At 42.6% G+C, this 12860-nt stretch overlaps 1 pseudogene; it reads left to right on the top strand.

The window, feature by feature from the left end:
• The first annotated feature begins 270 nt into the window (after positions 1-270).
• LOC149991502 (cysteine-rich protein 2 pseudogene) lies at positions 271-1068 on the top strand (annotated as a pseudogene).
• Positions 1069-12860: the final 11792 nt, after the last annotated feature.

Below are 12860 nucleotides of genomic sequence, written 5' to 3'. Positions count from 1 at the left end.
AGATAAGTTCTCAAGCCCTTGTTTGCTCTCTTCTCCTTCTGGTGTTCCCATGATGTGGCTGTTGTTACAATTCATGTTGTCCAAAATGTTTCTTTTTTTTAAGTATATTTTATTGATTAGGCACAAAAATTTATAGTGGGCATTATAGTTTAGTGGAATCAACTTCAGTAATTAAAGTATTTTGTCTAAATATGGAGTGCATTGAAGGTATCCATGTATCCAGGAAAATTTATATTGATGAAAAACACAAAAAGCTAACAAACGGAGCTAACCGGGCGCACCAACGACCATGGCCTCCAAGTGTCCCAAGTGCGACAAGACCGTGTACTTCGCTGAGAAGGTGAGCTCCCTGGGCAAGGACTGGCACAAGTTCTGCCTCAAGTGCGAGCGCTGCAGCAAGACGCTGACGCCTGGTGGCCACGCCGAGCATGATGGGAAGCCATTTTGCCACAAGCCCTGCTATGCCACGCTGTTTGGACCCAAAGGTGTGAACATCGGAGGTGCTGGCTCCTATATCTACGAGAAGCCCCCTTCAGAGGGACCGCAGGTCACTGGCCCCATCGAGGCCCCCGTGGCCCGAACTGAGGAGCGGAAGGCGAGCACCGCCCCCCCTCAAGGGGCCCAGCAAAGCCTCCAGCGTCACCACATTCACCGGGGAACCCAACATGTGTCCTCGTTGCAACAAGAGGGTCTACTTTGCCGAGAAGGTGACGTCTCTGGGCAAAGACTGGCACCGGCCATGCCTGCGCTGTGAGCGCTGTGGGAAGACGCTGACTCCGGGTGGGCATGCAGAGCACGATGGCCAGCCTTACTGCCACAAGCCCTGCTACGGCATAGTCTTCAGACCCAAGGGAGTGAATACTGGAGCTGTGGGCAGCTACATCTATGACAGGGACCCCAAGGGCAAAGTTCAGCCCTAGGCCCTGCCCCAGTGCCCCCTGCTTGGCTCTGAGGGGAGAGTGATGGCTTCCCAGCCCGGCCTGCCTCAGCACACCCGGCCTGGGAGTCTAGGGCCTGCCTGTAGGGGGGAGGAGGAAGCCACAGGCAGCGGGCGTCTTCAGAAGAGACCAGCCCGTCCCTGCTTTTCTGGGTGTCTGCCTCTGTGCCCCTCTGACCCCACGAGTCCCCATGTCTGTGTGTCTGTCCCTGTGTGTCCGTCCCCGTGGCCCTGGGTGGGTCTGTCTCTGAGGTGGCCACACACTCCCCCTCCTGCCACCCTACGCCTCCCCAACGTTATTTACCTCCCTCTGCCGCCATAGCCACAGCTGGCCACACCCTCACGGTGTCCTGGGACAGGGCCCTCTGCCTTCTCACACTGCCTTGCAAGCACCCGCCTACCACTCTCCCATGGCTCACACACAGTGGGAGACTTTTGCTGTCAATAAAACGTTTGAGGATTACAGGACGCAAAAAAAAAAAAAAAAAAAAAAGCTAACAAACAGAAAAGAAAGCTATAAACAACTGGTTTCCCTATATACAATAATCACGTTTTTTTCATTGACTAATAAAAGGCAACAAATTTCTCCTGTGTATAAACCTCTGTGATCAAGTTAGTGAATTTACAAAGAAAGAACCCTACCCTCAAAGACCTTACCATTCTTTACAAGACAGAGTTCTTCTGCTCCAGCTATAAATGCCAGTTTCTCATACAATCATTGGCAAGGCAGAAACATCACACTCAGAAAATGGGCAGGGACCAAGGAAAGTCAGGCAGCCAGAAAAACAGACAAAACTGTGCCCCAAGACCATCCTAGCAGGAGCACCCATGCTGCTTATGACTCCTGGAGGCTGCAGTTTCATCTGTGAGCATGGTGTCCTGGCATCTCATTGGCACTGCTGCCCTGGAGTCTGGGTGTTTCTGCTGCCATCATCACCACCACCAGACAAGTTTCTCACTGTTGTTAATTCTTTACCTCTCCAGTTTTCAACACAAAGTAAAAAGCAGATGTGTTTCACTGGGTCAGCCTGGGTCATGTGCCAGCCCACTAGCTGCAAGGAAGCAAGCAAAGTTAGCACTGGCTTCTCAGATTTTGCAGTGGAAGTTAGGTCTGTCAAAAATGTATAGGATGAGCAACAGAGGTAGGGGGTTCACATACTTGACAATGTGACAACAAAAAATCCATTAAGTGAGCTACATATCAAATACAATGGTCATTCAAAGGAAAGAAAGATTACTCCTAGCTGGTGCAATCAGAGAAAATTTTCTTCAAAAGATGAGTTACATAAGATGGTATAATGTGGACTTGGGAATATGTGGAAGAAAGCATTATAAGTAAGGGGACAGCATGAGCAAATGAATACACAGAGTTGAGAACATGTGGAGGCAGGAAATGACAGGATTTTATTACAAGTATTTATTAAACATTTGCTGTGTGTTAGGCACATGCTTTGCCCTTAGGTGTTTAGAGTCTAGGGAACAGAGACCACATCAAACTAAAAAGCTTCTGCACAGCAAAAGAAACCATCAACAAAATGAAGAGGCAACATATAGAATGGGACAAAATATTTTCAAGCCACCAATCTGATAAGAGGTTATTATCCAAGGTATACATAAATTTTTTTTAATCTATGCCAAAACCCCCAAAACAATCTGGTTTTTAAAAATGGTCAGAGGAACTGAAGAGACATGTTTCCAAAGAATATATACAAATGGCCATCAGGTACATGCAAAGATGCTCAACATTACTAGTCATCAGGGAAATGCAAATCAAAATCACAATGAGGTATCACCACACACCTGTTAGAATGAAGCTATTACCAAAAAGACAAGAGAGGCTTCCAATCAAGATGGTGGGGTAAATATAATACTCATATCCTCCCACAACCACATCAAAATTACAACTAAACTACAAAAAAAACATCATTCAGAATTGCCTGAAATCTAGCTGAACAGAACCCCTACAACTAAGAATATAAAGAAGTCACATTGAGACTGGTAGGAGGGGCCAAGACAAAGAATAGGCCAGACCCAAAACCACGTATGGCAGATAAAATTGGGAGGGCCATCTTGGCTGCAATGGTCCACCATGAAGAGTAAGGAGTCTCAGCCCCACACCAGGCCCCCCAGCCCAGAGTTCCCATGCCAGGAAGAGAAGTCCTCATAACTTCTGGTTGTAAAAACCATTGGAAATTGTGGCTGAATGAGACAGAAGGCTTCTAGAGTCCCAGGTGTTCCTCTTAAATGGCTCACGTATGGACTTACTAGGCACTTGGTCTGAGCTCCACCGCTAGGGAAGCAGCTTAAAAGGCACCAGGGACATCCAGGGAGGAACTGAATGGGGGTTAATCTCTCCCATTGACATGCCCACAGCAACCAAGGCTCAACTGCAACAGGAGGCTATACACGGTCCAGCTGAAGTGCCCAGCTCAGGTGACTGGAGATCCTGTGCCACTGGACCCTACAGGACACCTATGACTTAAGGTCACTCTACCAAGCTTAGGAGACATAGAAGCTCTGCCTAAACTTGCACAATGTGAAACATTGGTTATATCTCAATAAAGCTGGGGGAAAATTATTCCTAACCAAGATGCTATTATGCTAAGTGAAATACGCCAGTCACAAAAAAATACTCTATGATTCCATTTTTATGGCATACCATGAGTAGTCAAATTCAGAGAAACAGACAATAGAATGGTGATTGCAAGGGTTGGGTAGGAGCGAGGAAAGTGTAGGTGCTGTTTAATGGGTACACAGTTCCAGTTTTGCAAAATAAAAAAGTTCTAGAGATCAGTTCCACAAAAATATGAATATATTTAACACTGCCAAACTGTATAATTTAAGAGGCCAAATTACATGTTCTTTGTTTTTATCACAATTAAAATAATAATTTTATTTCTCAGAATTCTGTGGAATGGCTGGAATTCAACTGGGCAGTTTTTCTGCCGGTCTTATGATCTCGTATGCAACTTTTGCTTAGCTGGGGTCTTTAACCTCTAAGGACAGCTGGGGCTACAACCTCAAAGATAGCCTCTCAGCCTCCAGGCCTATAATCTATTCAGTAGTCTAGCTTAGGCTTCATTATGGCATGGCAGCTGGGCTCAAAGAGGGAGAAAACAGAAGCTGCCCTTCTCATTTAAGGCCTGGGCTCAGAAATCCCATAGTATCACTTTCACTTTATTCCATTGGTCAAAGCAAGTCACAAGACCAATCCAGGCTCAAGGCATAGAAAGATAGACTTCAGCACTTGATGGCACAATTGGCAAAGAATTTATGGCCATCTTTAATAATGCACAACCATCAGACTATCTGGATCCTTGAAAGAGTCATTATTTCATCCCTTAGTTATGTGGAAAACACAGACTCCATTCCAAATACAGTAATCAAGAATATTGACAAAGGGCTCCACTTTCCACATTCTGAAGTCAGGTGTGGGCAGAGAAGCATAAGAGGAGGATGCATTGGGACCAGTTAAACAAGAGCAACTTCATCAATTATTAAATCCTAATGCCAAGTCAAGCTTCAGTGCTTTTGTCTGTCCAACATCTCAAACTAAAATATTTAAATCCAAGTACTGTTTGGGTCTGAAAGAATTGACTGTCAAATCACAGCGGGGCTTTAACTATCAAAATAATCACTTTATTAATTTGAACTCTTTGGCTGCAAGTGGCAGAAAATTCAGCTCAAACAAGCATAAAAATAATAGCAATAATAAGAATGTTTATATAACTCGCTAAACACAGAGATGCACCACCCCCGCCATGCCCCCCTTAAAGGATTTGCTGCACAGCTGTGGGGAACACAGTCACCAGATAGTTTCCAGTTGTGAGCTCCTTCCTGGGCTGCATGAGGTGAAAAGAGCAACCTCCCTCAAGGTCACAGCTTTCTGAGTCCACATCCAATGGCAGAACAAGACAGAAGTTTAAAAGCCCACCCTGAGACTTGAACTCTGACAGGAAATATTTGTTCCAGAGATCCCTGCTAGAGTGGCTGAGCCTTTGTCAGACCTGCTCCACAGTCACTCTGCCCAATCATTCCTCCTCTTCCTCCATTCACAGGTGTTGATCCCTTACAAACACCTTGCATCCCAAACTGCATTTCATTGTCTGCTTATGGAGAACCCAACCTACAACAGTAACTTAAGTAACCACTGGTAGATTTGGCTTCAGGCATAGCAACACACAGGAATACAGAGGCCCTGTTTTCTGTTGATCAGTACAGCTCTGCTCATGTCCATACAGGTACCCATTTATAAAAGGCAACCTCATGACTGCAAAGTGGTTGCCAGGAACACCTGGGGTAATCTCCTTCCAATTTTGTATCCATCTAAAAGAAACTAGCATTCCCAGAAGTCCTGAAGTTCACACTAACTAGGTCTAGCTAGGTCATGTGCCCAATTCTGAACCAATCCCTGTGGCTGAGAGGTGGTGCTTATTGGTTTAAGCCCACATCACATGCTTCGTGAAGGAGTTAGAGTGGGGGAGGAATAATCTGCCATATGAAAACCAGGGGATATGACTAGAGATTAAGTAAAAGGATATTCAAAGATGTCCCCCACAAATCACTCCTTGAGTCACTCTTAATCTTATTCAAATTAAAGCCTGGTAAAATCTAAACTTTGGTAAAGATAAACAGCCCTGGCTGGTTTAGCTCAGTGGATTGAGCGTCGGCCTGCGAGGTAAGTGTCGCTGGTTCGATCTTCCAGTCAGGGCACATCAGAGAAGGAAAACTCTGACTCCAAAAAACCTCCGCTGCCTTGCGGCATACCTCTTCAGGGGAAAGGCTAAGGGAGTAAACCCCGACAGAAAATCCGGAGCCGGAGTCCCTAAGGCGGTTTGACGTTGTAGTCAACACCGGCAACTCCTGCGGCGCACCTGAAGCCAAGCTGTATTGACTCCGTCTTTCCCTTGGACCCTTCAGCTGCGAAGAGAGGGGGGGTCTGCTGCATGGGCAACAGCGGACCCTCCATATTACCCTGCCCAGGCTCTGTAGCTTCAGCGTCATCGCAAGATGTCGATTCAACACGGGAGGAGACAGATACCGTGTCACTCCCCAGTCGGACTGCACAGCCATTCTCGGCGGTGCAGATAGACTCTTAAGAAGCTACACCATCGTCTCTCGAGACGGACGGCTGCCGACGACGGCAAAGATAAACATATCAGTAAAATTGAGTCTGGATTGAAATGAAATATCTCAATTGAATTTTCTTCACTAAAAGCATTTGGAAGTGCCTACTATGTGTGGAGCATAATATAAGGTGTTATTAGAAGATAGTCCCTACCCTCAAGATGATTAAAATCTAATTGAACATATACTCGGTCAATGGCAAGAGGTACTTGCACAATAGTATCAACATCTTTAATGTAAGAGTAGACTTTCTGGAAATCTCTGGAATGGAGCAGGAAAGCCAAAAAAGCTGCTGAATAGCTGGAACAGCCATCTAAAGGCCCACATAACTGAGTCATGATGTAAGCTGAAGGCTTTCCTAAAGCACCCATTCATTGTTATCTTTACCTACAAGTCTAATAATCATGGTAAACTGTTCCCCAGCTTACAAATTAGAAGTCACTGACTATGGAAGGGAGGAGAGATGGGCAGTGTGACTGTACAGGCAGTGAGAATGGTTGACTAACAGGCTAAAAGAGAGAGAGGAGACAGAACCATTTGTGGAAGCTGTAAGAAACTGCAACTAAGTTAAATAAATAAGCTGCACATAGAAAAATGTCTTAAGAAAGTTAAAATGAAAACTGGAAGAAAATACACCTAAATGTTTCTATATCTGGAAGAGTAACTTTATTTTTTTCTAGTTTTCACATTTTTTAAAGTTTTTATTTATTTTGAGAGATGGGGGAGGGAGAGAGAAAGAGAGAAAGAGAAACATCGATGTGTGGGGGCCTCTCATGTGCTCCCAACTGGGGACCTGGCCAGCAACCTAGCCATGTTCCCTGACTGGGATTCGAACTGGTGACCCTTTTGTTCACACGCTGGTGTTCAATCTACTGAGCCACACTATCAAGGGCTCAAATTTTCTATAATAAAGAGGTAATACATTTATATAAGGGAAGAAGCAAATGATACTTTAAAAACCCAGTTGATAGGACTATAAAAGCACTCTAGTGTGGGCCATACAGCAAACAGCCCCACACATCTTGGTAGCAATGGGACACCAAGGAAAGGTTAAATCATATTTAAATTCACCTTGAAAGAAGGCCAATAATTCTACAATTTATTTTAAGAAGTTTTCTATTAAGTGTTGTATTTAGAAAAAAATAGCACTAAAAGGGGCAAGTTGAGTTATATGGGAAATTGTCTTATGTAGAACAGCTCCTTCCCCAGGAATACTGTTTACTTGGGTAAAGAAGACATTACCAGGGCATATGAGGTGGACAATGGTGAAGGAACAACCTTCATTAGATGTCATCTATCTTTGGCCTTGAGAGTGAGCATTGGCGTGGAGTTGGGGCTAACAGAGGCCACAGCATACAGAGAACTCTAGGAAGTACCTAGAAGCACCAGAGTGGTGCTGGGGCAACGCTGGTGATATTTGCAGGCAACAACTTCAGCCAAACCCAAGAAAAGCAGACCTTCATTTCTGGGCTATTACCTTGAACCCCCAACACATCTACACTTTCAAGTTCTCAAACCCAGGAAAGGCACAGTTCTGAGGGAGAAAGGTGAGTCCAGGCCTGGCCTGAAAGTGTTGACTGAGTGTCTGAATGAATAGTCTTATCAGTGATCTAAAATAGTGGTTGAGATAACGCTCAGCAAGCTTGCTGATTGCATTAAATGTTCACATTGTTAACACCTTAGGAGGAGAGAGGAGACCAGGAGTACATGCAAAGGGAAAGTACATTTAAGGAAATAATGGCGCACAATAAGGACTTTGTGCCATAATGGAGTCTTACCTTTATAACAAGAGGAAATATTTAACAGAAATATTAAGTGAACAAGCCATATTTGCTATATTTGGTTTTGGTCAGGCCCCTTGATTTAAGTGGTACCCAAATTTTTTTTGAGGGAGATGAATGAAAATCATTTAATTAAAACATTGGATGTGCGCCACCAGGAGGGGTGTGACTTCAGGCAAGGTAACTCTGCAACTGAAACCATCTCTGAGAGGGCTGACAGCTGAAGGCTGCCTACCACCTAGCAACTGGGCCAACGAAGTCTTTCCTAAGGGAAGACCTGGGAGTCAAATGACAGTACCCACCACAAACAGTGATTCATAGACCCCACATTCCTTTAAGAGGGGTAAGTCCCTGCTCCTACAGGTTTACTCATGTCAATCTTAAACACAAAGCCTCTAAGCCTAGTATTTAATTGCAATTTTATTGTGTTCCTTTTGTTCATCTCTGTAATTAGAGTTAATTTTTGTCATTATTTTTGTCCAGTCTGATGTATTGCTTGAAAAACATAATATAGTTATTCAGTGATAAACACATAAAGCTTAACATATTGTGGCAATTTTAAAACATGTATTTGTCAGGGTTCACCACAGAAATAGAACCAATAGGATGTGGGGAACCACTCCTTGTGGTTTAGGGAGTTGTAACCCTGGCCGTGAACCTGACTTGCCCCTCCCCCCAACTTGTCTTTTAAGTCTCAACAGAAGGCTGCACAGGAGACATAACCAAAAGCCATTCAGAGGGTTTCCATGGGAATTGGATTTAAAGAATGCTTATTATGCTTAGAACTTGCTCTGCTTTTCTTATCTCTTAGTTAAGTATAAACAATCTCTAGCTAGGAATATATGAAACCTTGCACTTAATGTCAGTGTGGCGTCAAGATGTTTAATAGACCCTGACACAGACTGGTCACTGTGCCCTCTGTACGGGTACTTGTAATCTGTTATTGTCAACTGTAATCCAGGCACCTAAAAGCTATTGATGATTTATGAATTTTGACCTTGTATCTCCCATGCATACCCTTCTCTATAAAAAGCATAAGGGATGGAGGTCTTGCGCTTTCTCCACTAGAGAGAACAGCCACCTCCCTACGCCCGACCCCCAGACAAAATACAGTGTCCTGGATAAGTTTGTTCCACCATGGTTGTGAAACCTCTGTTGGACAGAGTAGTTTCCAACTGAACCAAGGCGTTGGAGGGAGCTCAGCCTCAATAGGATATTACATAGATAGAGAGATAGATAATAGATATAAACTTCTTCATATAAATATGTAAAGACACTTATTATAAGGAATTGGCTCACACAATTCTGCAGGCTAAGAAGTCCCACAATTTGCTGTATGCAAGCTGGAGACTCAGGAAAGCCAGTGGAGTGATTCAATCTGACTCCAAAGGCCTCCAAACCAGGAGTACTGAGAGGGGAGAGGGTCAATGTCTCAGCTCAGGCTATCAGGCAGGACCAACCTAATTCTTCCTTCTTCCACCTTTCAGTGCTGTTCAGGGTCTCAGAGGGTTTGGTGATGCCCATCTACAGTGGAGAAGGCAAACTGCTTTACTGAGTTCACCGATTCAAATGCTAATTTCATATGGAAACACCCTCACAGACATACCCGGAAATAATGTTTAGCCAAATAACTTGGTACCCTGTAATCCAGTCAACACATGAAATTAACCATCATACATGTTCACAAATTCTTTGATTCTCTTTCCATCAGGAAGTTGTGCTTATGTCTTCTTTCTTTGAACTGGGGTAGACTTGCGATTGACTTGTAACCAATGGAATGAGGCAAAAGGGATGCTGTGTGGTTCTGAAGCTAGGTCAGAAAAAAGTGATGCAGGTTCTACCTTGCTCCCAAGGACACTAACCTTAAGGCCCTAACTCACCATGTAAAAATACCTACTATCCAGAGGTCATCATGCTGTGAGGCAACTCAGGCCAAGTGGAAAGAATAACAACCTCAAGGGAGTATTTCCTATCACTTCAGTCAGTGGACAGTGTTTTCTCTTGAGGTCACAAGACTGAAAAAAAAATGAAAATAGAAAATATTTACTGAAGGCTTAGAGGTTACAGGAACTATTATTATCAGAGAGAAAACAAAAGTCGAGAGAGATGAGATCACATAACAAGGAAAGGCCAGGGCCAAACTTTGAACACAAGCACCTTTAATTATGAAGTACTATTGCTTGAAATAGAATTTGTGAAAAATAGGGCCTAGAAACAGTAGAAAGCATTTGAATACACAAACCTAGGGCTACCACCTATCTCATCTGAGGATAAAAAGAGGAATCAAGTAGATCATGGGCTTGTTGCTCTGCCTCTTTCTCTTCCAGTTTTTCCACCTTTTTCTGTCTACCACTTTTAACATTTGTCTTTCTACTCTTTCCTAACCCATTCACTCTCTGTTTTTTATTCATCCTTCATGTAACCCATCCATTTACTTTAACACAGAGACCCACACCGCTCCCTACTTGTTGCTGGAAAGACTTGACAAGGTAACCTACTTTCACACTAGAACTGTGTAAATTACTATGTGCCATTTAAATGTGAGGTATTATGTTTTATACTAACTTGATGTCACACCTTGCACTACCACCATGCTTGGAATGGCCTATGACTCCTTAAGGATCAGAACAGATGGAACCTTGTTTACCATCTTAACCATTTTTAAACATACAGGTCAGGAGTGTTAAGTATATCCATTTGTTATGCAACCAATTTCCAGAAATTTATCTTGCAAAACCAAAATGTTTTACCCATTAAGCAACTCCCCATTCTCCCTCCCCCTACCTCAGGCAACCACCATTCTACTTTTTGTCTCTATGAATTTGACTTCTCTAGGTACTTTATGTAAGTAGAACCATACAGTATTTGTCATTTTGTGACTGACCTATTTCACTTAGCATTATGACCTCAAGGTTCATCCACGTGTAGCATGTGTCAGGATTTTCTTCCTTTTCATAGATGAGTAATATTCCATTGTACATATATACCACATTTTGTTTGTTCATTCACCCATCGATGGAAATTTAGGTTGATTTTACTTATTTTTAGAGCTTTTTAAATCAGTGCCACCACCAGAAACACAAAAAGAAATGACCTCCACCCTTTCTGACATGCTTCCTACTCTGCACTGTCATCTATGTGTCAGAAACTGACCCTCTTCCCATTCACGCTCCTCTGCCTTCCTTCTTGCCTTGAGGGTAGTTTCAATTCTGTGCCTCCTTTCTCCTCTCAGTCTTGTATATGCCACGGTCTGCACAGAAAATATCCAGCCATGTAATATGAAAAATAGAGACATTTACTGAAGAAGGTACAAGATACAAGAAACATTGTACATAGGACAATGACGCCTTGGTTCCCTTCAAAGTAGGTACCTTGGGACCTCACACAGTTCTCCGATCTTTGTTGATTGCAGCCTGTATATGTTCAACATTCTCAGGTGGTCTTCTTGTTGCAGGCTTTCCAGAATGTGGATAATTTTCAACAGGTTCTTGACCATTTTTGAAGCATTTGTGCCACAATGTTATTTGCACTGCACTCATTGCATCATCCCTGAAAGCCTTCTGAATCATCCAAATAGTTTCTGTGGAGGAATGTTCAAGCTTAATGCAAAATTTGAGCCAATTCATTGCTCTACTCCCTCAGTCATTTTGAATGCAACAGCCACATAGTACACATGCTCACTCATCGGCATCTACCACCCCCACTGACTGTACAGTGAAATTGTCACTGGTCACACATGTGCATTTCAGTACACTCTCCTCGGTTGCCAGGTTACATTGATGTCACACAACCATTCTTGTTATATTAACAATGGCTGGAATTTTTCTGGACAGACCTCCTATGTCCCTGTTCCCAAACACCTACAGCTCTAGGCCCTTCATTTTATTATTTTTTTATTTTTGTTGATATATAATTGGCATGTGACATTGTGTAAGATTAAGGTATACAATGCGTTGACTCCAGAAATTTATATATTGCAATATGATTACTACCAAGGCAGTGGCTAACACCTCTGTTACATCATATAATTATAATGTCTTTTTTCTGGTGAGAAAAATGAAGAGCTCATGCCTTAGCAACTCTGAAATTTATAATACAGTATTGTTGGCTATAATCACTCTGTTGTGTGGGTCTCGCATTTTACACACTAGTTTCTAACCCTGAGCTTCTGAAAGACCTTGTCACCATTTCTTTTTCTCCTGAGAAACACATCATACCCCCTACCAACTCTTAGCAGATGCTGTTTCTTAGGCTCAAAGGTCCATCCAGGACCCATCCATAGAAATCCTCCTGACATGGTCCCCTGCTGCCACCTTCTGGCTGTTGTCATCAATGCTTCTGTAGGCCTGTTTTTTATAAATATTTTTTCAATTACAGTTGACATACAATTACAGTTGACATACAGTTGACATACATTAGTTTCAAGTGTATAACCCAGTGATTAGACATTTACATAACTTATGAAGTGATCAACCTGAAAAATCTAGTGCCCATCTGATATCATATCTAGTTATTAAAATATTGAATATATTCCCTATGCTATGCTTTATATCCCCAGGAATATTTTGTAACTACTAATTTGTGCTTCTTAATCCCTTCACCTTGTAAACCCAGCCCCATAAACCCCTCTGGAAACCATCAGTTTTTTCTCTATGTCTATGAGGTTTTTTTCTGTGTTGTTTGCTCATTTATTTTGTTCTTTAGATTCCACATGTAAGTGAAATCATATGATATTTGTCTTTCTTTTACTTAATTCACTCAGTACAATACCCTCTAGGTCCATTCATGTTGTTACAAATGGCAATATTTTGTTATTTTTTATGGCCGAGTGATATTCCATTGTATATACACGGTGAGGCAAAAGTAGGTTTAGTTGTTCATTTGAAAAATAATACAATAATTAATAAATAATACAAGAATAAACTCTGGACTTCTGGTCAAGATTGAGGTATAGATAAACACACCTCGTCTCCTTGTACAACTACAGCAAAAATTATACAAAAATATAGCTACAC

Source organism: Furipterus horrens, unplaced genomic scaffold (genome assembly GCF_987537825.1).
Source record: "Furipterus horrens unplaced genomic scaffold, mFurHor1.1.pri manual_scaffold_17, whole genome shotgun sequence".
NCBI classification, from domain to species: domain Eukaryota; kingdom Metazoa; phylum Chordata; class Mammalia; order Chiroptera; family Furipteridae; genus Furipterus; species Furipterus horrens.
The sequence above is the reverse complement of the archived record's forward strand: the minus strand, read 5'-3'. Positions and strand labels throughout refer to the sequence as shown.